The 26339-nt window shown below is 43.0% G+C and overlaps 1 long non-coding RNA gene across 1 annotated transcript in view; it reads right to left on the reverse strand.

The window, feature by feature from the left end:
* LOC141580348 (uncharacterized) overlaps positions 1 to 25783 on the reverse strand; it is a 60750-nt gene extending 34967 nt beyond the window's left edge. Inside the window, exon 1 of the long non-coding RNA XR_012512589.1 lies at positions 25684 to 25783. This is a non-coding gene — a long non-coding RNA (uncharacterized LOC141580348). The remainder of the gene's footprint in view (positions 1 to 25683) is intronic.
* Positions 25784 to 26339: the final 556 nt, after the last annotated feature.

Genomic DNA, 26339 nt, shown 5'->3' on the forward strand with positions numbered 1-26339 from the left:
GAGACTTTGTACTTGCTATCCCTCATCTTGGAATTATTTTCCTGTGGATTTTCATATGGCTGGCTCTTTTACAATACTGAGGCCTTGGGGCAGATGCCACCTTCTTAAAGAAGACTTTTTTCACCACACAAACCAAATTAGCCATCTTTCTCAGCCCCTAGTCATTCTCTATCCCATTTTTTGGTCTTTTCTTCCGAGTACTTCTCCCAATCTAGAATTTATATATATTTCTTTTCTTGCCTATTGCATGCCTTTTGCCCTGGAATGTGAGCTCCATGAAGAGGGGTCATATCCAACTTGTTCATGGCTCTATGTCTAGTGCCTGGAACGGTGCCCTCCTTAGCAGAGCTGCAATAAATACTGTGGAACTTGAAAATTAACAAGGTGGCTCTAGAAGCAGCACGGAAAAAGCATAGGCTTAAGAATTAACCTGGTTCAATGATTACTGAGCTGCTTTTTCCTATAACAAGTCACTGGGCTTTAGTTTTCTCATCTCTCAAATGAGGGAACAGATGATCTCCATGGCCACTTACAGTGTGATAATAATATGAAATTGTAAATTATTCATATGATTCAGGAGTTACTGTCAAAGAGGTAAAACTTACCAAGTTTCTATTTATTCTATTTGAAACATAAATCCTAAAAAATATTATATCCTTTTCTGCCTTTTAAACAAAATAACCAGAATATCATTTACCTTCTTACTAAATCAGAGTTATAATTCTGAAAAGAAAATACTGTACCATGTTGCAAGGAAAACATTAGGAGCATTTATTTCTATTGGCTGATATTTCTTCTCACTTTTTTCTACTTCTTCAGATGTTTAGTAATCTTTGATTTGGATCCTGGGCATTGTCAGTGCTACGTCGTTGAATTCTGGATTTTGTTGTCTTTAATTATGTTGAGTTTTGTTTTAGTTGGTAGTTAATTTACTTGTGGATCAACTTGGATTTTACAAGAGCTGTTTTGCCCCCTATCCTTCTCCCCTCCTTTTCCCTTTCTTTACCCTCTCTAAATAAATAAATAAGAGCTGTTTTTAAGGCTTATTAGAATAGTCTTTACTAGAGTAGCCTTTTCTATAAGGTTAAATTAGCTCTATCCTAAGATGTGGCCTTCCTGAGGTCTCCGCTGACTGCTCGGAGTGTTCAGAGAGATCTCTCTATCTGGCTGGTCAAAACTTTATGTCTCCTAGAGTTGTGTGAGTCTTAGTAGTTGTTTAGTTCACATCACTCCAGTAGTTGTTTTTTTCCCTGGTAGCTATTCTTTGCCCCAACTCATGGAGTCTCGCCCCATACAAGTACAGCTTAATATTCCGGTAAAGACTCACGGGGACCTCTAAGCAGATGTGTAGATGGGTAGAGTCCTTTGTCTGCCAAGTTCCCTTCTCTCCAGTGCCTTGCCCACAAGTTCCAACCATTTCAGTAGTGCTGAGTTCTGATGTCTACCACTGTGGCTCAGTAAGAGGACCATCTACTATCTGAGCACTACTATCAGCATCTACTATCAGCAAGAAGACCATCTACTATCTGAAGCACTTTGCCCACTGTGGTACAAGGAGGTGGGCAAAGTGCTCCAGCCAAAAAGCCAGGGCAACTGACAAGTTCATTTCATTTGTTTTCCTCCTCTCAGGAATCTCAATCCTGTCTAAAGTCTGAAAACAATTATTTCATACATTTTTTCCAGTTTAAGAGTTGTTTACAATAGGAAGACTAGTCTGTTTTTAGTTATTCCATAATGGCTAGAAATGGAAGTTGCCTTTTTAAGTGTTTTTGAGATGTATAAAATCTATTTGTTCCAAAACTAAATGACCCCAGCATGCTATGTATTTTTATATTATTCCTTGGATAAAATATAATCATTAGTAAAGTTCAAAGAAACTCAAAAGATACAACTAAATGGATGTAATAATGAGCTAGACCCTTGGTATAACTCACTAAGTCACAGAGTATCAAGATTAAATAAAGTAATAGCCAATAGTATAGGGCCAGTGATGGGAACTTACGAATATTTGGTAAATACAGTCTTCTTTCTTTTATTCTAGAAGAGACGCTTGAAGGCAAGTCCTATTTTGAAATGATTTGGTGAACTAGTTATGGAAAGGATTCCTGTGGTGAATCCTTTTCCAAAGCAAAGGGTCCTACTGTGAAATGAATAAACATCTCCTAAAATCTTGTAAATATATAGTTTTATATATTTGGTTAACTTAATGTGTTCTGTGAAGATTTGTTTGCTAAAGCTAAGTGCGGGTGTAGATTAGATGTGGATGTGGACGTGTGTTTGGGAAATGGATAAGGAAGAAGGGTTTTAGTTGTACCATGTCATAAACCCTGTTGGTCTGGGTAGAAGCCATGAGGTTTTAGAACTCTATTTTGAATGAGATGATAAGACAACAACAAATACAGGTTGAGGAATTCCTAGACTGAAAAAAAGAGGCAGCCAATATACAAGTTTCTGATGTTACCTGCTGCTTTTTGAAGTTCCACAGAACATTTTCCAAGAACCTCGCAAGAAACCTGCCAGGTTATGCCTCTGCCATGGGCAGTTTACTCATTCATTCACTTATTCTTGCAACAAACACTGATTGAGCACTCAGTGTGTGGCCGGTACTGTTTCAGATGCTAGAGACGCAACAGTGAACAGCAGACTTGCCTTCATAGAGCTTACATTCTAAGTGGAGAGGCTATCAAACAAACACACAATATGCAGAAAAATAGAGCAGGATAAGAGTGTTAGAGAATGATGGGGTGAGGACAGCATCTGTTTTAAGCTAGGCTGGTAGTAAATACCTCTTTGACATAGGGAGAGGCACCCAAACAGAGCATATAAGAGCAGAGACCAAAAGAAAGAGTTTTGTGGGGAGTGATACAGGTCTCCACGAGGAAACAAGGACTGCAATGCTCTGTGATAGGAGCAACATTTGGGGTTATTGAGGATTGACAATGAGGCCATACTGGTTAGAGTGAAATAAAGAAAGGGTGAGATGTAGGAGCAAGAGACAAAAGTAAGAGATGAAGACAGAAGGGTTGGGGAGGTGGCAGATCAGGTAGTCTTGTAGACCATGGCAAGGACTTTGGATTTTATTCTGGATGAAATAGGAAGCTACTGGAAAGTGCTGAATTGAAGAAGGATATGATACGACATTTCATTTATTAATTTTTGAGACAGGATCTTGCTTTGTTTCCCAGGCTGGAGTGCAGTGGCATGATTATAGCTCACTGTAACCTGAAACTCCTGGGCTTAAGTGATCCTCCTGTCTCAGTCTCTCAAGTAGCTAGGACTACCAGTGTGTGCCACTGTGCCTGGCTGATTTTTCAACGTTTTGTAAAGATAAAGTCTTTCTGTGTCGCCTAGGCTGGTCTCAAATTCCTGGCCTCAAACAATCCTCCCACCTTGGCCTCCCAAATGATCTTACATTTTAAAAGGATCACTCTGGCTGCTATGTAGAGAAGAAATTGAGGAGAGAAGACCAGGGAAGTGGCTCTTGCAATAGTACTGATGGGAGATGACAGTGGTTTAGGCCAGTGTGGTGGCAGCAGAGTTGGTAAGAAAGAGTTAGATTCAAAGGAAAATCTGACAATATGTGCAAATAGATTGGATGTGTGGTATGAGAGAAAAGGCAATGTCAAGGACAATGCCAGGTGTTCGGCCCAAGCAACTAGAAGAATGACAGTACCATTCTGAGTAGGAATGGAAACTAAGGCTGTAGAAACGGAGGTGTTGAGATTTGGCAGAGAAAATCAAGAATTCTATTTTGAACTATCAAGTTCATTCTTTGATATCCAAGAAAAGATGCTGAGAAGGCAAATGAATATCCACGCTAGGAGTTCTGGGGAGCAGTCCAAGCTGAAGATATAAATGTAGAATCATCAGTACAAAGACTGTTCATAAAGCCATAGACTGGCATAAGACTCCCTCATAAGTGAGTGATTCCAGTCCTTAGGGTGAGAATGAAGACGCTGCAAAGAAGACTGAGACAGAGCAGCTGCTACAGAGAGACTGGCACCCACTTTACTGAATCCCTCTACTGAATCCCTTTCCCAGACTCTTCACTGGGAAAGCAGAGAGAACAATGCTCAGCTCACAGTTGCTGTGATGGTTAAGTGAATCATATACTGACCTAGCTTGTAAAGCCCACTGAGCAGAAGGGAAAGGGTCTGTTTCTTTCCCAGTGGCTTCTTTTTCTGTGTTCTCTGCACTGAACCTTGTAGGGCCACATAGGACCATTGCTCAAGCTGCTCTGGGATGGTGAGGATGGGACCCAGGCCCTTGGAGCCTGTTGTTTTGCCAGCTCCTGGGGATGGGACACTCCCAGCCTGATTTCACAGGTCCAATAAATAGGTCTTTCCTGAAGGTAAGAGAGGCTGGTATCTGGGTGGGGTGGCTGAAGACGTGTGAAATGGGGTGGAAATAGGTGGAGGAGGACCACTAGGGAGAATGTAGTGAGTGCTGGATGTGCTCAGGATCCGGGTACTTACCCCCCTGACTGCTGAGAGTGTTGGCAATTGACTGTTCTCAGCTGACTTTCTCTTGGGAATTTCCCCTAGTAAAGATTTGCCTGCCAAGATCATGCCCCCTTCCCTGTGAGCAGCCTGCCTTCAACAACTGGATGATGAGAAGGTTGTAAGTCTCAGCCCCCCTGCCTCAAAGCAGAACAGCTCTGCAGCCCATTAGGGTGCTATGGCAACTTACGGAAGCAGCTCAAATCTTTGTTGTAACAGCAGAGCAGGTCAATTTTTTCCCTTGCTCAATCCTGCTTCTCTCACTCCTTGAAGATGTTTGTCCCAAGAGTGCTCCCTCAAAAACCTCCTGTATGCAAGTCTCAGAATCTTGCAATCTGTTTCTCTGTGTACCTGAGCTATGGCAGTTGATATGAGAAGTGGTCTTAGGATTCAGACTCTGAAATGGGATTTTTGGATTGAATTGCTCACTAGCAGGCTGGTTATGAGGACCCCATCACCTCTGGCAAATGTAGCTGTCAACTGCTAAAACAAATAATTAGGGTCAAGTCACAAGATATCACAGCCAGGGAAGTGCCAGACCTGCTAACAGAGAAAGGAGCTCTAGACCTGGCCAGTATGAATTGGTCAAATCTGGGACAATGTGCATGAAACTAGATTCTAAGATTGCTTATCAGGGCAGGGACATGAACAAAACATAAGGTTGGATAAGAAAAAATGTATTCATTATCTATTTCTGTATTACAGTACCCCACAGACTTTGTGGCTTAAAAGAACACACATTTATTTTCTCATAGTTTCTCTGGGTCAAGAGTTCCAGCACAGATCTTCTGGGTCCACTGCAAGGCTGCAATCAAGGTGTCAGCTTGAGCTGAGATCTTACCTGAAAGCTCAAGTGCAGAAGGACCCACTTCTAAGCTTACACAGTTGTTGGCAGGATTCGGGCCTTGCAGACTATCAGACTGGAGGCCTGTTTCTTGCTGGCTATCTGCCAGAGGCCACCTTCAGCGCCTTGTCACATGGCCCTCTCCTTAAGACAACTCATGACATGGCATCTTGCTCCCTCAAAGCCAGCAAGAGAGAGTCTCCTAGCAAGACAAATGTTACTCACATACAAGTAACCACATATAACTCAGCATGTGTCTGGTTTGCACTCTACGGGGGGATTACACAAGAATGTGAACACTGGAAGTTAGGATCATGAGCCACCCTAGAGTGTCCTGCCATGGAGAATATATTGATATGGGAGTATTCTCCTATCATGCAGGATTTAACACCCTGGTATGCACCGGGGAAATACTACTAACTTGCTGCTCAGAGAAAGGAATGGCCCTAATTAAGTGAAGTAGAAATATGAAAGCTTCTATGGCAGATAGTGGAAGAAGTGATGAAAAGCCTGAGTAGTGGACATACAAGAGTGGCTATCTCACGTAGGGCTAGGAAACCCAACAGTTCTATTCTGCAGGAGGGCCCAGGGGACATGCTGTTTGCCTAAATGATACTTAATACACTGGGGAGATGGAGGCTGAATATCTGATATGGAGGCTGTGACATGAATCCAAGCACAATGAGACTGTGGCTTGGAGAAGAAACGTTGCTGTGAAAGTGATGAGAAGTGGATGGATTCCGAAATGACAGGATTTGCTGACAGATTGAATGTGGGATGTAAGAGAGAGAGGAGTCAGGGATGATGCTAAGGTGTTGGGGCTGAGCAAGCAGAAGAGTGGAGGTAGATTTACTGAGAGGGGGAGAACTATCAGGAAGGCAGGTTTGTGGGGAAAATCAAGAGTTCTGTTGTTGAGAGTGAGATGTCTGTTAGACATTTGAATAGAGACAGGAATAGGCTACTGGATATATGAGCCCGAAGTTCAGGGGAGTCCACGATTGAAAGACATCACCTAGGGAGTAAGCATGGAAGGGTTCAAGGAGATTGAGCCCCAGAGCATTCCAACCTTTCAAGATGGAGGAGATGAGAAAGCCAGAGCCTATCACAGGAGTAGTAAGTGAGAGGGACCCACAAGGAATAAGGGCGAAGGGGTGAGACCAGGCTATAACAAGGTGGGCTAGTTGGTATATCATCTGATGTGATGGGCTTCAGAGCTGGAGCTGATGGAGCCTCATGAGAGGCAGTGCTCTGTGGTAGAGGGCGTAGCAGGACAAACAACCCCAGGAGCAGCTGAGTGTCAGGACGCAGCCCAGAAGCAGGCAGAGCAGGCAATGGGGAGGGGTCAGAGGAGAGGTTGGGGATGCAGGCATTTTACTGGTGAGAGACAGTGAGAGGCTTCTTCTCTCCCGCTTCCCCACACCCGACCACCAAAAGGATTCCAAAAATTTCCAGGTCGTTTTTCTCTTACTCCCACCCCCATCTTCCTAAGAACATGTCTGGCAGACTGACTCCTGGACTTTGGTAAAGGCAACTGGGACCTGAAGTCCTGAAGACATAAGAGACCCAGATCAGATAGTGGGAGGAAGAAAAGGGTTTAGAAAGGGGTCTAGTCCGAGTGAATAGCCAGGGAGCAAGACAGGACAAGGGACAGTGTTGGAGGTGGGTTTGGGAATGGGGGTGTTGGGTGAGAAGGGGATGAGAAAATTGGTAAAGAAAAATCTAGATGGGTCTAGATTCTTATGGGTGGGCAGGGGATTGGGGTAGAGAAGAGAGGATATGAAAGGTCCTGCAGAGGTTATAAATTAGACTCCCTTGAATGTCAAGAGACATGAGGAACAAGGAAAGTCCTTTTTGATAATTTCTCTGTTGAATTGAGCTTCCTTGTTTTGGTGATTCCCTGTGTTCTGGAGCTGGGCTTTGGGTATTGACGAGGATAGGGCTTCAGTTAGATAATGACAGTTGGATTCAAGACACTGACAGTCCCCAACTTATGAATTTTCTATTTTACAATGGTACACGTTCAGCAAAAACCATACTTCGAATTTTGATTCAAAATTATTTGTTATAATGTTACTATAAAATAGGCTCTGTGTTAGATGATTTTGCCCAATTGTAGGCTGATGCATGTGTTCTGATTGTGTTTAAGGTAGGCAAGACTAAGTTATGATGTTCAGTAGGTCGAGTGTATGAACCTTATCTTCAATTTATGATATTTTAAAATGTACAATGTGTTTATTGGGACATAGTCCCATCATAAGTTGAGGAACGTCTGTATTTGATTGAAGTTAGATAAAGTTTAAGTTCGATAAAGCTACTTGATTCAAGTAAAGATTCCCATCTTTGGGAGAGACAAAACATGGGTAGACAACCCTTGCAAGGAGAGGAGGGGCTCTGTTTCATTTCTTTTCTGTTTTTTTGTTTGTTTGTTTGTTTTGTTTTGAGGCAGTTTTGCTCTTGTTGCCCAGGCTGGAGTGCGATGGCACAATCTCAGCTCACTGCAACCTCCGCCTCCTGGGTTCAAGCGATTCACCTGCCTCAGCCTCCAGAGTAGCTGGGATTATAGGCATATGCCACAACACCTGGTATTTTTAATAGAGGCAGGGTTTCTCCATGTTGATCAGCCTGGTCTCAAACTCTTATCCTCAGGTGATCTGCCTACCTCGGCCTCCCAAAATGCTGGGATTATAGGCATGAGCCACCATGCCTGGCCTCTGTTTCATTTTCTCTTCCCCTTCCAACACCAGATGAGTGCTTACTCATTGTCCCACAAATGAGTGTCACCTGGCTAACGCATGCCAGCTTTACTGTACTCTGGTAAGTACTGCTCTATGCCTGTGAACAAGGCAGGAGTCTTCCTGAGCTGCCCTTATTGCCTTACTCTATTTCAGAGAAGGTCTAGTCACAAATGAACAAATATGTTTATAATTACAAGGTATGGTTTTGATAAATGCTATAGAGAAAATGCACATGTTGGTGGTTACAGTAGACCTCTATGAGAAGGCATCATTTACACCCAAGTCTGAAGACTGAGACATGGCTGCCCATGGGGTGAGAAAGGACATATTTACTTTTTAAGTAAAGATAACAGCAAGTGCAGAGGATGTCAGGACCAAAAGATCTTGGTAGTTTTTCAGGAACTGGAAGAAGGCCCACAGAATTATTTGCTGTTGTGAATTAAGAACTTAAACTGTAATCCATCTGGAGTTAATTTTGGTGCAAGGTGTCAGGAAGGGGTCCTGTTTCTGCTTTCTGCACATGGTTAGCCAGTTTTCCCAACACCATTTATTAAACAGGGAATCCTTTCCCCATTGCTTGTTTTTGCCAGGTTTGTCAAAGATCAGATGGTTGTGGGCATGCTGTATTTCCTCTGAGGCCTCTGTTTTGTTCCATTGGTCTATATCTCTGTTTTGGTACCAGTACCGTGCTGTTTTGATTACTGTAGCCTTGTAGTATAGTTTGAAGTCTGGTAGTGTGATGCCTCCCGCCTTGTTCTTTTTGCTTAGAATTGACTTGGCTATGCGGGCTCTCTTTTGGTTCCATATGAAGTTTAAGGTGTTTTTTTCCAGTTCTGTGAAGAATCCTAACACCATAAAAACCCTAGAAGAAAATCTAGGCAAAACCACTCAGGACATAGGCGTAGGCAAGGACTTCATGACCAAAACGCCAAAAGCAATGGCAACAAAAGCCAAAATAGACAAATGGGACCTAATCAAACTCCACAGCTTCTGCACAGCAAAAGAAACAGTCAGTAGAGTGAATTGGCAACCAACAGAATGGGAAAAAATTTTTGCAGTCTACCCATCTGACAAGGGGCTGATATCCAGAATCTACAAAGAACTAAAACAGATCTACAAGAAAAAACAAACAAGCCCATTCAAAAATGGGCGAAGGATATGAACAGATACTTTACAAAAGAAGACATACAGGAGGCCAACAAACATATGAAAAAATGCTCATCATCACTGGTCATTAGAGAAATGCAAATCAAAACCACATTGAGATACCATCTCACACCAGTTAGAATGGCGATCATTAAAAAATCTGGAGACAACAGATGCTGGAGAGGATGTGGAGAAATAGGAACACTTTTACACTGTTGGTGGGAGTGTAAATTAGTTCAACTATTGTGGAAGGCAGTGTGGCGATTCCTCAAGGACCTAAAAATAGAAATCCCATTTGACCCAGCAATCCCATTACTGGGTATATATCCAAAGGATTATAAATCATTCTACTATAAGGACATGTGCACACGAATGTTCATTGCAGCACTGTTTACAATAGCAAAGACCTGGAACCAACCCAAATGCCCAACGATGATAGACTGGATAGGGAAAATGTGGTACATATACACCATGGAATATTACGCAGCCATCAAAAACGATGAGTTCACGTCCTTTGTAGGGACATGGATGAACCTGGAAACCATCATTCTCAGCAAACTGACACAAGAGCAAAAAATCAAACACCGCATCTTCTCACTCATAGGTGGGTGTTGAACAATGAGAACACATGGACACAGGGAGGGGAGCACTACACACTGGGGTCCGTTGGGGGGAAATGGGGGAGGGGCGGGGGGGTGGGGAGGTGGGAAGAGAGCATGGGGAGAAATGACAGATACAGGTGAGGGGACGGAAGGCAGAAAACCACACTGCCATGTGTGTACCTATGCAACAATCTTGCATGTTCTTCACATGTACCCCAAAACCTAAAGTGCAATAAAAAAATAATTATAAAAAAAAAAAGAACTTAAACTGCATCTTACTGACACTTTCCCTAAAAATGCTCCTTTAGAATAGAGGTTAATGAATGTTCCATAACAAAATGGAATGCCAGCAATACGTTTTCTGTTAACGTTGAGAAAATTTCTTAGTACTTACAAGTTTGTTTGCCTTTGAGTTTGGTTTACGGTGTTCATCAACATATTTTAAAAATTTTGAGGGGGAGCATATTTATCCAACTTTTCATGAATGGTTTCCGCTTTTGGGGTCATCCACTGAAAAGTCTTCCCTATCTCAGAATCCCATCATTACCTAGCTTTTCCTCTAGGACTTTTACAATTTCCTATTTTACATTCAAACCGTGAGCTCATCTGGGCATTTTTAGATGTATAGCTCTTTTGATGCCCTTGCCTCTCAGTTAGGCAGAGTGCTTTCTTCATCTAAGTTCCTCATTTCTCGTTATACTAATTCCTGGACATTTGAAATTTTGTTGTTGCTGTTGCTACTGTGAAAGGAATCTTTTTCCCGTTGTATTTTCTAACTGGTTATTGCAGGCATTTAGGAAGAACTCTGTCTCTCTATGCTTTTTATATGAGAATATGGTGACCAGACTGAGGCCTCAGGCCTAGTGGTCTTCCAGCTGACTTGCTAGTTTTCCAACAGTTAAATCTGGCAAACGATATTATTTCTTTCTAGCCTTTTTCATCCGAAAGACACAAAATAGTCCCTCATTATTTTGATCGCATTTCTTTGACAACTGCTGGGGATGAACATCTTTGCGAATGTCCGTCGGGCATTTGATTTCCTAGAGCGAACTGTCTGTTCGTATACTTCTTAAATTCCTCTTTGGTATTTGTCATGCTTTTATCAATCCAATAAAAATTATTTTCATTTGTTTTCACTTGAAAAATACACACTTATCTATTATTTCTGCCCAGGGAGGAAGAGTCACCAAATGTCAGATGCAAACATTAACATGGGAGCAGTCTAGAAAGGCTAGGAGTCCCTGCCAGAGGCAGTAGAATCCTATAGGAAGCAGCCAGATGACCAGTAAAACAGGTACCCCGTGTGGAGAAGGTGCTATTCCAAATCACGCAGCCCCAGAGCCTCCTTGGCCCCAGCCCTCTCCCAGTTGTCACTTACTGGGCCCCCCACCTTTCTTCACACCGGGTGGTCTCCCTGACAGGTTTGAAGGGATTATCCAGGATCAATATTTAAAATAGTTGTATTTTTTCTAACGGGAGTTAAGTTTATACGCTTTTTTTATGTAACCACCAAACACCAGAAATAAAAATCTGGACAAGAGCCAGTTCAACTCGGAGCCAGCACACTTTCTCAGAGCTGGGGAGCTCGCCCTTCAGCCCAGTTGTTTTTCCCCTGGTTACTGACATTTCCTCTCAAAAGCTGAACCAACTTCTCAAATTCATCATCTGAGTAATTCAGTCCCCCAGTGATTCCTAGAAATCTTGCCCTCCCAGTCCAGCCCCCACCCCCAGCCCAGCCTCTGACACCTGAGCTGCAGCTGGGGCTGGGGGAGGCCCAGGCTCCATGCGGCGGCGCGAGCCATGTGACCTGAGCTCTGGCTCTGAGTAAGTTCCTAGGGGAGTTTTAATTGCTGGCTCGGCAAATACAAAATGAAGCCCTGGTAGACTGGGGAGAGGGAGCAAGAGCATCTGCAGGCTGGTCCCGTAAAGAAGGGTGGGAAGAGGTCTTGTTCCCACTAATCCCCAACTAAAGGCTAGAAGAACACCAGAGTCCACGCAGCTTATCACCCCACACATATGTGTTGAGCACCAGCTGTATATCAGGCACTCTCCTAGGCATAAGTGAACAAGACCAGCCTGGTCCCTTCCCTGGTAACAGTTACTGCCCGATGGGAAAGACAGACGTGGAACGCGTAATTTCACATCACAAGTTCAATAGTCACAAGTGTGAGAATTCTGCTTATACAAGTGGGAACAATTTCATGGCCTTGCTTATGAGCTCTTTTCCTTTGAAAGGATTCAGAGGAGTGGCAACAGGACTGCCCCAGGGATTTCTGATGGCGCTCCTTTCTTTTGCCTCCTACATTTCCGGGTGAGCTGTCCTGGGAAAATAGTCCTCCCTGGCTTGAGTGAGACCAAGAGGGATGGCATGGGAGAGGCTAGGTGGTGCTGGAGTCACCCTCTCCTCTCTGCTTGGGAAATTGGTCTTGAGGTTCGGCCTTGCCACTCTCATGACCTTCCATAGCACTTGGGACTGGTCGAGACTCAGCCAGATCACCCCAGGTTGGCCTTGGAAGTCACCCTGAGTCAGCGCTCACTGACCAGCCCAGCCAGGGCTCCTCCCCTCACCTCCCTGCTCTTTTCTACTCAGAACTCATGTTCCAGATGGACTCAGCTGGCAAGTGTTTGAGACGTGTCTCAGCATCTTGTGATGTGTTACTGAACCTCTGGGCCTTCTGTGGGCTGAGTCACTGGCTCTGACTTGGTCCCTGATGCATACTGGCCCCTTCGTCCTGGGTCCAAAAACCAAAGCCCATCTTTGGAATGCAGGCCACAGGGTCCCTGCGACCAGGCCTGGAGGGGACCCCTGCTAGGAAGGCACAGTCCATTGGCCCTGTCCTGCAGTTCTTCTGTTCTCTCCCTTTTTCCTCTATACTGATTACTGATTATTTTGGGGAATGTGTCAAGGGAAGGGGACATAGGACTGTCCCAGCCACTGAGCCTTTCTCCCTCCCAGCTCTCTTCCTCACACCACTTTTGTTCTACCTGGGTTATGAGACCAAATACAGCAGGGAGTCCTGCCTTGACAGGAATAATATTCTAACAGAAAAGATGTATTTTTTTTCCAGCAACTTGGGGTAGGTGGTGAATTGGTGAGACCAGGAGATGGGAGGGGAGGCAGCTCTTCTCTTGCCGTGGTGAAGAGCATGTATGCCAAATTCAGACTGTCCAGATTTAGACTCCAGCACTGCCACTTCCTAGCTGAGTGGCCTTGGGTAAGTTTCTTATGCCTCAGTTTCCTCACCTATAAAATTTGAATAAGTACCCAACTCATAAGACTTTTGTAAAGATAAAATGAGTTTCAACATGTACAGAACTTTAAAAAGTCCCTTAGATATAAATGTTAGTGCTTCTTGTTGTTGGTAGGATAAGCTCTGAGGAAGGTTCTTGTTTGTAGCTTTTTGCAGCTTCAGGCTGGCATTTTTACGTATGGCTTCCCTTCTCTGCCTTTTCTGGATCAATACTCCATTGCTACTCTGACATCTTTTCTTCCATTTCTGCCAATCCAGATCAGTAGCAACTGCCTGGACCACCTCCTTTGCTCTACTATTTCTGGGGACTGGTTCACCGAGGTTTGGATAAGGGCTGGACAGGAGAAACTCTTTCCTAACTTGGACTCTTCTTTTTTCCCCAAGCCTGAGGCCTTGCTCTTTTACGGCAGCCTCTCTGAGAAGAGACTGAAGCATCCATCCATCTATCCATTGATCCATTTATTCAATTTATTCTACCGCAACTTTTAAACATCTGTCAAGTACTCTGAGAAATACCAGCTCTAAAAAAAAAAAAAAAAAAAAAGTTCAGTTCTTGTGCTCAGGGAGGTCAGAGTCACAGGCAATGACAATTCTGGTATATTGATTGTTGTTATGAATGCAGGTATGGGGTACTTTAAATGAACAAGGGAGGTTCCTGACCGAGTGCTGGGTGTGAGGGGTTAATGAGTGTGCTGGGTTCTGGAGATTAAAAGGACTTGGTCAAGTGAAATGAGGAAAAGACATTCCAGGCTGTGAAAGCAGCATGTGCAAAGGCCTGGAGAGGAAAAGAGCAGGCTCAGAGCTTGGTGGGGATTCAGTTTCCCCTCACCTCCAGGAAGGAGAGGGAGCATAGTTTGGGGTAGGGGAAGGGGTGATCCGGGAAAGGATGGGGGCTGTTCTCTAGCTTTTCCATTGGTGGTCTGGATCTGGCATATTTACTCTATAGTCTTACTCTTTAATATTCCATTTCAAATAGTGTCCATAAAAGGGAGTTAGTTTTAGTAATTTTCCCAAGACCTATGTGAAGCTGGAAGGATTCATGATATGTTCCATGGTGTTTTTAACGTTTCCAGATTTCTGGTCAAACACAACAGACTGAACACATATGTTTAAGTCAGATGCCTTGTAGAAATATCAATAAAATGACACCAGAAGAGGGAAAATAGGTATATACTCATAAAGCCAATCAATACAGGAGAGGAGACAACACAGCAGATGAGAAATACCAGTACATCTTTGGAATATTAAAATGAGATCAAAGAGTTAGAGACTGAAAGATGTCTTTGATTTGGTTCCCAGGGAAACAGACCTGGAGATGGAAATCTGATGCTAGAAGTTTACTGGGCAGAACTCTTGGGTACGACACCTGCGGGGACGTGAAAGAGGCAGGATTAAGCAGAGACAGGCGGAGCTGCGATGGAGTCACAGCAGACCTCATAGGAAGCCCTTCAGAGTGGTCCCAAATTGAAGCAAGGGGCTCAGGCCTTGGGATAACTTTGGCTGTGGCAGTTCCCATCATCCATAGTCAATTCCTAGGAACTTCGTCAGCCAATACTCCTAGCAGCTGGGAAATGAAACCTCCATTAAAAGGGGGCCATCTGAGTGGTACGCCCCAACATTCCTAAAAGAGAATTCAAAGAAGAAGCAAGCCCATTCACACCACAGAACACTGAAAAGCCTCAGGAACTGGGGATGCAGGAGCCTCTAAGAACAAGAGGAGGCTGGGTCTGAAACAGGAACATTGAGAGGTCCCATCTCTCCAACCCCATCAGGGGACTGAAGGTTTACTGTGGAGTAAACTTTAACTAGAGACATTTCAGACCCCAAACACCAGAGGTAGCAAAGAGATCCAGGGGAAGCAACTGAAAACAGAAAAAAGTAAAAAGAGTCTTCCAAAAACAGGCAATTCCATATTCTGAATCAGTGAGATCTTCACTAATTTTCCTGCTCAGCTCAAAGAACTCAGCAGTCAGGCCTCCAGAGCCTGGGCAGAAGACTGAAGAATCCTTCTCTAAGAAGACTGGCCAGTGGAGTAGAAAAGCCCTAATGATACTGAGATTTGGGGATTCTCAAATGGAAAAACCCAGCCAGGCACTTTATCTCTCTAATAAAGATTAACCAGGCAACAAACCCCACCCACGGTCACAAAGCTTTTTTTTTTTTTTTTTTTTTTTTTTTTTTTTTTTTGAGACGGAGTTTCTCTCTTGTTACCCAGGCTGGAGTGCAATGGCGCGATCTCGGCTCACCGCAACCTCCGCCTCCTGGGTTCAGGCAATTCTCCGGCCTCAGCCTCCTGAGTAGCTCGGATTACAGGCACGCACCACCATGCCCAGCTAATTTTTTGTATTTTTTAGTAGAGACGGGGTTTCACCATGTTGACCAGGATGGTCTCGATCTCTTGACCTCGCGATCCACCCACCTCGGCCTCCCAAAGTGCTGGGATTACAGGCTTGAGCCACCGCGCCCAGCCGGTCACAAAGCTTTTAATCAGCTTTTCAATACCTCACTCTGAAATATGGTCAGAAGTCAATGATGATACTCAATGATGATACTTGAGGAAAAACTCAACATGAAAGAGTGATCAAACAGGTAGGTGGCAAAAAGAAATCAGAAGAAACAGACACAATGCAAGAAGTAAAACAAACAGCAACAACAACAAAAACTCCACAACAACCTTCAATGTCCTCAAAGAGGTAACAAACGTGGTTACATTATTGAAATAAGAACTGGATGCTATAAAGAGGAACAGTTGCAGAATAGAAAGCTAGCAAGTTATTTCTCATTCATTTAAGTTCAATCAATGGAAAAAGACAGTAGAGTGGGGTAGGACTCCAAAAAGTAGTTCAGAGCTCCACTGACAAAATTCTGCCATCTTTAACACATAGCTTCCAAGACCACCCTGGACATCTCAGCGGAAGAAGACAAAGTGAATCTCCCTGGGAGGCTTCTACGGACCAGGTCTATATGTGACAAGAATCATTTCTGCTCAAATTCTATCGGCTAAAACTGACATAGTCTAGCTTTGTACTCAGGAAGAAGGATCTGTTTTGGTGAATACAGTAGCATCAACCACAAGAAGAGTCGGAAGATAAAATCAAGAAAATCTTGCATCAGTCGTAGAAGACAACTAGTCAGGTTGAAGCAGGAAGATGGAAAGCTTCAGGAAATAATGTTTCTAGGGGGAAAAAAATGGAACTGAAAGAATATCAGACCAGGTGTGGTGGCTCACTCCTGTAGTCCCAGCACTTTGGGTGGCCCAGGTGGGAGGACTGCTTGAACCCAGGAGTCTGAGACCAGTCTGAGCAACATGGCAAGACTTGTCTCCACAAAAAAATGCAAAAATTAGCCAAGTAGTACCAGCTACTCAGGAGGCTGATCTCTTGAGCCCAGGAGGTTGAGGCTGTGGTGAGCCATGATTGTACCACTGCACTCCAGCCTGGCTGACAGAGTTGAGACTCTAAGCAAACAAACAAACAAGAATATCAGATGTTTAACTGAAAAAGGAAGTTGACTCAAAGAGTTTTAAAAGGCATTAGCTGGGTGTGGTGGCACATGACTGTAATCCCAGCTACTTGGGAGGCTGAAGCAGAAGAATTGCTTGAACCTGGGAGGTGGAAGTTGTGGTGAGCCAAGATCTCGCCATTGCACTCCAGCCTGGGCAACAAGAGTAAAACTTCATCTCAAAAACAAACAAACAAACCCAAAGAATTTTAAAAGGTTTTTGTGAGTGCAGAAGGAAACCACGTCAATGAAAAATGAGCAAAGGGAGGCAATTATTACTTACAGAAAGAACAAAAGTAACAGAAGAAAATGTAATCATCTAACACCTCATAATAAGATGAAAACTAGTAATTTAACACAAAATCGTAAAACATCTATTTTGGAAGGATGAAATTGGGGATAGAGAGTGAGAAAACAGTGCTAAATTCTCTTCTTTGACAAAGTCATGAGGGAACATATGAGAAGTATTGACCTGAGAAACAGCAGAAGAGCCCTACTGGTTAGAAATATGGAGAGCAACACAGTATAAATAGCAGAAAATGCTAAAGAGGAAGAGAAAAGAGGTGGGAAGGAATGGGCAGGAGACTTTTGTTGTAGTTTGTAAATGTTGTAATATTATTTGGCTTTTAACACTGTATATTGTATTGTTTCAAAAATAATAATGACATAAAACATCTATGGATAGAACCATCTTCAAGCATGACTGGATCCAAGAATTCAGACGAAGTCGCCAGGACTTGATCCTCTAGACTTTGCTTTTGTAATATTGTAAAATATAATTTTGCTCATTTCCTGACATAGAGCTCCCCAAATCCTTGGAATCTCCCAAGTGATGAGGGTCCTTTGCATGTTAATGAGATGACTGTTAGCTCCCAGGTCACCTCAGAATGGGGGCTGAGATTGCCAGAGAAACCAGTCATGTGATTAGAGAGGTGGAACTTTCTACCCTAGCCTCCCGACCTCTGGGGAGTGGGGAGGGACCTCAGGTTGGGTGGATAAACCAGTGACCAATAACTTAATCATGACTGAATCATTGTATTGAATGAAGCTTACATATAAACCCCAAAGGACTGAGTTCTGGGAGCTTGCAGATAGCTGAACACATGGAGGTTCCTGGAGGGTAAGGCGCCCAGAGAGGATGTGAAAGCTCCAGACTGCTTCCATGCCCTGCGCATCCCTTCACCTGGCTGTTCATCTGTATCCTTTGTAATATCCTACATAATAAATGGTTCGATGTAAGTTAAATGTTTCCCTAAGTTCTGTGGGCCACTTAACAAATTAACGGAACCCAAGGAAGGGGTTGGGAAAACCACAGTTTATAGCTGGTTGGTCAGAAACGCAGGCCACATCCTATGCTTTCAACCGGCGTCTGAAGTGGGAGCACTGTCATGGGACTGAGCCCTCAGCCCGTGGGATCTCTTGCTGTTTTCAGCAAACAGTGTGGGAATAGAATTGAATTTAATTTGAAGACACTCAACTTGTGTCCTTCAGAAAATCATCTGCAGAATTGCTTGTTGTTATGTGGGGGAAGACCACCCCCACATCCATCGTCGGAAGTATTATACTGAGTGACTGTGAGAGAGTAGAGAGCGGGGAAAAACACTTTGGTTTGTCCTATATCCCTACAGCTTTCCTTATATTGGTTTTCTTTCCAATCAGGCCCTCTCATCGCAGCACAGCAGCTCCTGGCCTATCCATTCTTAAAGCTATTAGTGCTAGCAGAAAAAAAGTGTCGCCTTCCTGATCATTGTGAACAAAGCCCAAGGACTGAACTGCACCGGACTGAAGGCTGGGGTGGGCGGCGGTGGGGGCAGTGTTGCCCAGCATCCTCAAAACAAATGGCCTGAGAGGCAGGGATGAGTGGCTATCTGGGGAGCACTGACAGTAGAAGAAAAAGACCCAGAAAGCAGTCAGAAACCACCTGAGTCCATCACAGAAGTCAGCAGGTGGAGCAGGCTGCAAAACATCAGGTCCTCATCCTGCTTAGACCCTGCCGGATTTAAAGATTTATTTGCATTTCCATGACCTTCCAGGCAAACAAGATTATCTCAGCACTCTCCTTGTGACTCTTTAGAGTGAACTGTTTTTAAAATATATATATTGTTGGCCGGGTGCGGTGGCTCAAGCCTGTAATCCCAGCACTTTGGGAGGCCGAGGCGGGTGGATCACGAGGTCAAGAGATCGAGACCATCCTGGTCAACATGGTGAAACCCCGTCTCTATTAAAAATACAAAAAATTAGCTGGGCATGGTGGCGTGTGCCTGTAATCCCAGCTACTCAGGAGGCTGAGGCAGGAGAATTGCCTGAACCCAGGAGGCGGAGGTTGTGGTGAGCCGAGATGGCACCATTGCACTCCAGCCTGGGTAACAACAGCGAAACTCCATCTCAGGAAAAAAAAAAAAAAAAAATATATATATATATATATATATATATATGTGTGTGTGTGTGTGTGTGTGTGTGTATATATATATATATATATATGGTTGGGATAAGTAGAAAATTGTGATTATTAGTAAAAGTAACCTTTGAAAATGTTCATTAATTATGTGTATTTTTTTCTTATGAATCATTTGTCTATGCTCATTGCCTATACCATATTATTAATAAATACATTTATCAGGTATCTCAATACATCTAATAATTGTACAAAGTCTAAAAATATTTCAACATCCAAAAAATATTTTATAGACTCTTGTACAGGTCTTTGGAGAGTATCTAGTAGTGTGACTCTCATTTTACAAAAAATCCAACAAAAGCATTGAGAAGGGAAGTGTTAAGCCAGCTCAATGGATAAAGGGACAGAAAACCCAGCTGGATCCTCCACCAGTTAGATGGTGCTGCCTCTTCAATTACTTCTAAATTTGGTCCCCCCAAAGCCACATTTCCTACTCAGTCACCATATCCAGGAATTACAGAGAGCCACCTTTGTTTTCCCACATTCTGAAGCATTTTTTAAAGACTGTGGGTAAACAGATGAGAAGATTTTAAACTACCTTGAAGCCCCATGTGACTTCATGCTGAAATTTTAATTTCCCCATTAGCACCTTGCAAACCTCGGTTCCAGCCAGAGTATTCAGCTGCATTTTGCCATTTACATGATACAAGTTATAGCCAAAAAAGATTAATGCAGTGTTGTATGCCTGTCGAGGAATAAGAATGAAATGTGGCGACCAAGCTGCAGATTTTTTTGTAGAGGGGTGGAAAGGGCGGAGCAATCAGTTCAGTGCTGGCCTGAGTGCCTCTTTGCTTTGAAATCCTCCTGGATCCTCATGAAGTTCCTGACCACAGAGGAGACTGAAAATCTCCAGACTGGAAGGAAGCACTCTGTGCTCCTCCTGCTGTTCCCACTCAGCATCAGTGACGCAGTGAGCGTGTCGATCTGTATTAGGCCATTTTCATGCTGCCAGTAAAAACATACCCAAGACTGGGAAGAAAAAAGAGGTTCAATTGGACTTATAGTTCCATATAGCTGGGGAGGCTTCAGAGTCATGGTAGGAGGTGAAAGGCACTTCTTACAGGGCAGTGGGAAGAGAAAATAAGAAAGATGCAAAAGTGGAAACTCCTGATTAAAACCATCAGGTCTCATGAGACTTATTCACTACCAGAAGAACAGTATGGGGGAACTGCCCCCATGATTCAAACTATCTCCCACCTCGTCCCTCCAGCAACACGTGGGAGTTATGGGAGTACAATTCAAGATGAGATATGGGTGGGAACACCAAGCCAAACCGTATCATCCCGCCTCTGGCCCCTCCAAATCTCCTGTCCTCACATTTCAACACCAATCATACTTTCCCAACAGTCTCCCAAAGTCTTAGCCAATTTCAGCATGAACCCAAAAGTCCACAGTTCAAAGTCTCATCTGAGACAAGGCAAGTCCCTTTCACCTATGAGCCTGTAGAAAAATATGGGAGTACAATTTAAGATGAGATTTGGGTGGGGATACAGAGCCAAAGCATATCAGGGTCCCAGCAGATATGATTTGTAGAAAACTGAAGGGTTTAGAGTTTCAAAATGTCAAGAGAACTTGAGGAAACATGATTTTGCCTCACTGAGGAAATCTCTTTGTCCAGAGTAAACTTAAGCAATTGTGTTTTGTTGACTCTAAGTTGCAAGACTAATCAAGTATCTTTTGTAGTTTGGAAGGCAAACTGCTGAACTCTGAATTTTTATCTGTTAACTGAGTATTTCCTTTTTCCTTCACAGTGTGTACCACTCAAGTGATTATAGGTCAGACAGTTGTCTCAATTAAGCTGCTGGCAAGACGAGTAGAATTACTTGAAGTGTAGGCAATTGAGAGGTTTAGCATTATTGAGAGATGGCTCTAGAGCTTCAGGTGAATAAAACTTCAATAATAACAGTGGGAGGGCAGTGTTAGAGCTAATAATAAATGAGCACTTAGTATGCACCAGACATGGTATGAAAGCTTTGCAAGCATTATCTCATTTAATTTCCCCAACAATCCATGAAGTAGGTACCACTATGCTCACTTCACAGATGAAGAGAGTGAGGTTCAGAGTGGTAAAGTTACTTGGCTAAAGTCATAAGGTAAACTTCTTGGGACCAAAGCAAGCAATCTGACTCCAGGATCCCAGGCTCCTAAGCTCTCTTTAAACAAACTCCATGAATACTCTGGAGGTAGTTATAGACTCTGCTCCTGAAATAGTAGATGCTCAAAAAATATGAGCCAATTGAATAAATGCTCTGTATTAGGCTGTTCTTTTTGTGCTATAAACACCTGAGACTGGGTAATTTATAATAAATTACAGGAAGCTGTAACACCTACAGAGCTTTGAGCCAGTTAAACTGGTGCTAGCACGTGCTCATCTCCTGGGGAGGCCTCTAGAAGCATGCAATCATGGAGGAAGGTGAAAGGGAGGCAGGCACATCCCATGGCCAGAGCAGGAGCAAGAGAGTGAGGCAGCTAGATCTCACATCACTCACTATCTCAAGGACAGCACCAAGGGGATGGTGCTAAACTATTCACGAGAAATCCACCCCCAGGATCCAATCGCCTCCCACCAGGCCCCATCTCCCATAGTGGGGATTACAATTCAACAGGAGATTTGGGTGGAGACAAACATACAAATGATATCATGCTCTATGCTGCCGAGGCCTAGGTCAGAGTCAGGTGGCTGCACGCTCTGCAAGCCTGAAGGGAAGGCTGAGAGCTGCATTAAGATGGCCTTTCAAGAGAGATCCAAGACGGCTGATCACTAGCAGCTCGGGATTGTAGCTCCCAGTGAAAACGCAAAGAACGAGAGGACGCCACACCTTCACATGAATTCTTGTTGCTCACGCACCAGGAGATTCCCAGCGGAGGAGCCCCACGGGTCGCCAGCGCGACTCTTGTGACCGGCGAGGCGGTTTTGCCGGTGCCTCGGAGCGTTGGTTCTTGGTGCAGAGTCAGAAAAGCACCATCAATCTGAACGCTGCTGATTTGGTCGGCGCAGTGGGTTGCTCAGATTTCGGCGCTGAGAATCAATAAGTTGGACGTCCACTCAGAAACCCAATTACAAAGATGGTAATTATAAAGACCACAGATGGATAAATCTACAACGAAGGGAAGAAAACAGTCAAAAAAGGCTGAGAATACCCAAGATCAAAACGCCTCTCCCTCAGCAGGGGATCCCAGTTCCTCATCAGCAACGGCACGAGGCTTGATGGAGAACGAGTGTGTTCCAATTACAGAAGCAGGCTTCAAAACGTGGATAATAAGAAACTGCTGTGAATTAAAAGAACTTGTTCTAACACAATCTAAAGAAACTAAGAACTTTGAAAAAAGGTTTGACGAAATGTCAACAAGAATACACAATTTAGAGAGGAAAATAAGTGAATTGATGGAGCTGAAAAACACAATACGAGAACTACGTGAAGTATGCACAAGTTTTAACAGCCGAATTGATCAAGCAGAAGAAAGGATATCAGAGGTCGAAGACCAACTTAATGAAATAAAACTAGAAAACAAGATTAGAGAAAAAAGGATAAAAAGGAACGAGCAAAGTCTCCAAGAAATATGGGACTATGTGAAAAGACCTAATCTACGCTTGATAGGTGTACCTGAATGTGACGAAGAGAATGAATCCAAGCTGGAAAATATGCTTCAGGATATTATTCAGGAAAATTTTCCCAACTTAGTAAGGCAGGATAATATTCAACTCCGGGTAATACAGAGAACACCACAAAGATATTCCTCAAGAAGAGCAACTCCAAGGCACATAATCGTCAGATTCACCAGGGTTGAAATGAAGGAGAAAATACTAAGGGCAGCCAGAGAGAAAGGTCAGGTTACCCACAAAGGGAAGCCTATCAGACTTACAGCAGATCTCTCAGCAGAAACCCTACAAGCCAGAAGAGAGTGGGGACCAATATTCTACATCCTTAAAGAAAAGAACTTTCAACCAAGAATTTCACATCCAGCCAAACTAAGCTTCATAAGTGAAGGAAAAATAAAGTTTTTTGTGAACAAGCAAGCACTCAGAGAATTCATCACCACCAGGCCTGCTTTACAAGAGCTTCTGAAAGAACCACTACACATAGAAAGGAACAAACAGTATCAACCTTTCTAAAAAATACCAAAAAGTAAAGAACATCAATATAATGAAGAATTTACATCAACTAATGGGCAAAATAGCCAGCTAATATTAAACGGCAGTATTAAACTCACATATATCATTATTAATTCTAAATTTAAATTGACTAAATCCCCCAATCCAAAGACAGACAGGCAATTTGAACAAAAAACTAAACAAAGCAGTATGCTGCATCCAGACCCATCTCACATTCAAGGATACACAAAGACTCAAAACAAGGGATGGAGAGAGACTTACCAACCAACCAGAGAGCAAAAATAAATAAATAAAAAACAGAAGTTACAATTTTTGCCTCTGATAAAATAGTATTTAAAGCAACAAAGATCAAAAGAAGCAAAGAAGGACATTATATAATGATAAAAGAATCAATGCAACAACAAGAAGAGTTAAAGGTCCTAAATATATATGCACCCAATACAGGAATACCCAGACATACAAGACTTATAAAGAGACTTAGACTCCCACACAATAATAGTGGGAGACTTCAACATTAATATTAGACAGATCAATGCGACAGAAAATTAACAACGATATCCAGGACTTGAACTCAGATCTGGAACAAGTAAACGTAATTAACATTTATAGAACTCTCCACTTTACATAAAATATACACTCTTATCAGTACCACATCATATCAACTTAGAAGTTTAAACGAAATGTTGGTTGGCTCCTTGTTTGTTACTCCCTTCCCTCATTTTCTTTCATGTCTCCATTATTAAGGACAATTACAGGCATACCCATAGTTAGACTGCATTCTAGCCCGGGCAACAAAGCAATACCCCCATTCTCTCTCCCTCTTCCTCTTTCTCTTTCTTCCTCTTCTTTATTCTTTTTCTTATTATTCTTAAAAAAAAAAAAAAAAAGATGGCCTTTCAAACTCCTCAGAACTTTGTTTGAATTTAGAACCTTTTGAATAATTGTCACAGTAATGCCTCGTCTTTGTTTTAGCAGTGTTTAAGCACCGCTTCCTTTAAAAGTGGTGATTACTATGTTTACCACAGAGTTATTTTTAAGAGGGGAAAAATGGTAATTCCTGAATACACAATGAAAGAGGTTGGTTAAATAAATTATGAAAATACATAAGATAGCATACTTAGCCATTAAAAATCCAGTTGTATAAGAATACCACAGGACATAAAAACACATTTTTGATATATTGTCCAGGGGAAAAGGCAGGTTACAAAATAGAGTATTATCCTAACAATGTACATACATTTATGCATATAAAAATATCTGGAAGAAGATACATTAATACATTAATCATAGTTATTTCCATGTGGTAAGAGTGTAGGTTGTTTTGATTTTCTTTGTGACTAAAATGTTTTTTCAAATTTTCTACAATAATTATACATACACTTTATAATCAGAAAAAGCAATCGTGATTTTTAAAACAATTTATAATCAAAATTTGATCTGCACTTTAAAATGAAAATATGTGGCCAGGTGCAGTGGCTCATGCCTGTAATCTCAGCACTTTGGAAGCCAAGGCAGGTGCATCAGCTGAGGTCAGAAGTTTAAGACCAGCCTGGCCAATATAGTAAAACCCCGTCTCTACTAAGAACACAAAAATTAGCTGCACATGGTAGTGCATGCCTATAATCCCAGCTACTTGGGAGGCTGAGGCAGGAGAATCGCTTGAACCCAGGAGGTGGAAGTTGTAGTGAGCCGAGATCAGGCCACTGCACTTCAGCCTCGAGGACAGAGTGAGACTCCGTCTCAAAATAAATAAATAAACAAACTAACTAAATAAAATTAAGATATGAAGTTGCAACTTAATGAAAGATGCAGTATAGCTGGAAAAAAACATGGCTGCCAGCGTTTGAATCCCAATTCTGTCATTTACTAGCTGTGTGACCTTGGTTAAATTACTTAGCTTTTCTGTGATTCAGTTTCTCTATCTGTAAAACAGACATATTACTTCTTACCTCAAAGAGGTATTATGAGAAAATGAGTTACTATGTCTAAGGCATTTAGAACAATGTGTGGGCCGAGGTAAGTGCTGTGAGAGTTTTATTATTATTATTAATGCTCTCAGATTCTCTCATCTTACCTTTAAAAATGCACAGGCAGAGGCAAACGTAGTCAGCATTTTGAAGCGCGTGTGTTTGAGACTCTTCTAGTCTAAATGTATGAGGAGGAGATGAACAGGACTCCAGGAAGAGCCGGGCTGGGCCTCCCAGGGCTCGGAATCACCATCTTTAAAGTCCACAGCTTTTGTGAACAACTCATATTTATTGTGTTCTCACTGATTAGCCAAATTATTAACCAAATTAGCCAAAACATAAGGTAAAATCAGAAAAAATTTACAAGGAAGAGAGAATTCTCCTAGCCAACGCTCAAATCACTTTCTGTGCTGACCCTTGACATCACAGTGTCCCCCTAATATAAGCCACCTTAGGAATCTTCCAATTCTTAACTTCTTCTCCCTCACTCCTCCTCCCTCAGCCTCCTCAAACCCCTTCCCTCACAAGCCACCTCACCCCAACCCCGGGGCCTGGCTTTCAGGACTGACCTCGACAGGGAAGAGGCAGAATTCCACAGCAGCCCACACCAGCCGTGACCTCTCAGACCTCTGAGGTCCTGGGAAAGGGAGCGTGACCCCGAACCTCCTTCGGAGAAGGAAGTAGCACTGATGCCCTCGCCAGGCCTGCTCCCAGCCTGCCTTATCCCTGGTACAGAGGCTGGGGCTTCCTGCCCGGAAGCACTAGGCCCGGACACAATGGGGGTTATCAGTCACCATCGGGGGATTAGGGCCACAGGAGCCCTCCACTTAATGGTCAGGTGTCCAGGCCTTTCCTGCATGAATCTTTACTTCCGTGGAAGCTCTTATTTTGGTCTTTTCCAAGACGGAAACCCTTCCCCGAGCTTCCCGCCCCTCCTTCACCCTGGGTCAACGCCCTTTCGCTTCCCAGCCTTTCCTCCTTTGGATCTAACTCAACTTAAATTGATAATGATAAGAGCCTGGGTAAGGAAAGTGTTTCTGCTCTTTCTAGACTTTTTTTTTTCTATTTAAATTATAGGTAAAATAGATGCATTAATTTAATTGGCTTCCCTGATGAGACAAATAATTTCATCAACTGAACAAATTAACAAACGATACCTGAATTGAGATTTAAGTTCTTAATCTAATAGTTGGCTTATTTAGCAGCACTTAATAGAGGGTCTTTC

The sequence above is a fragment of the Saimiri boliviensis genome, chromosome 11 (assembly GCF_048565385.1).
Source record: "Saimiri boliviensis isolate mSaiBol1 chromosome 11, mSaiBol1.pri, whole genome shotgun sequence".
Lineage (NCBI taxonomy): Eukaryota > Metazoa > Chordata > Mammalia > Primates > Cebidae > Saimiri > Saimiri boliviensis.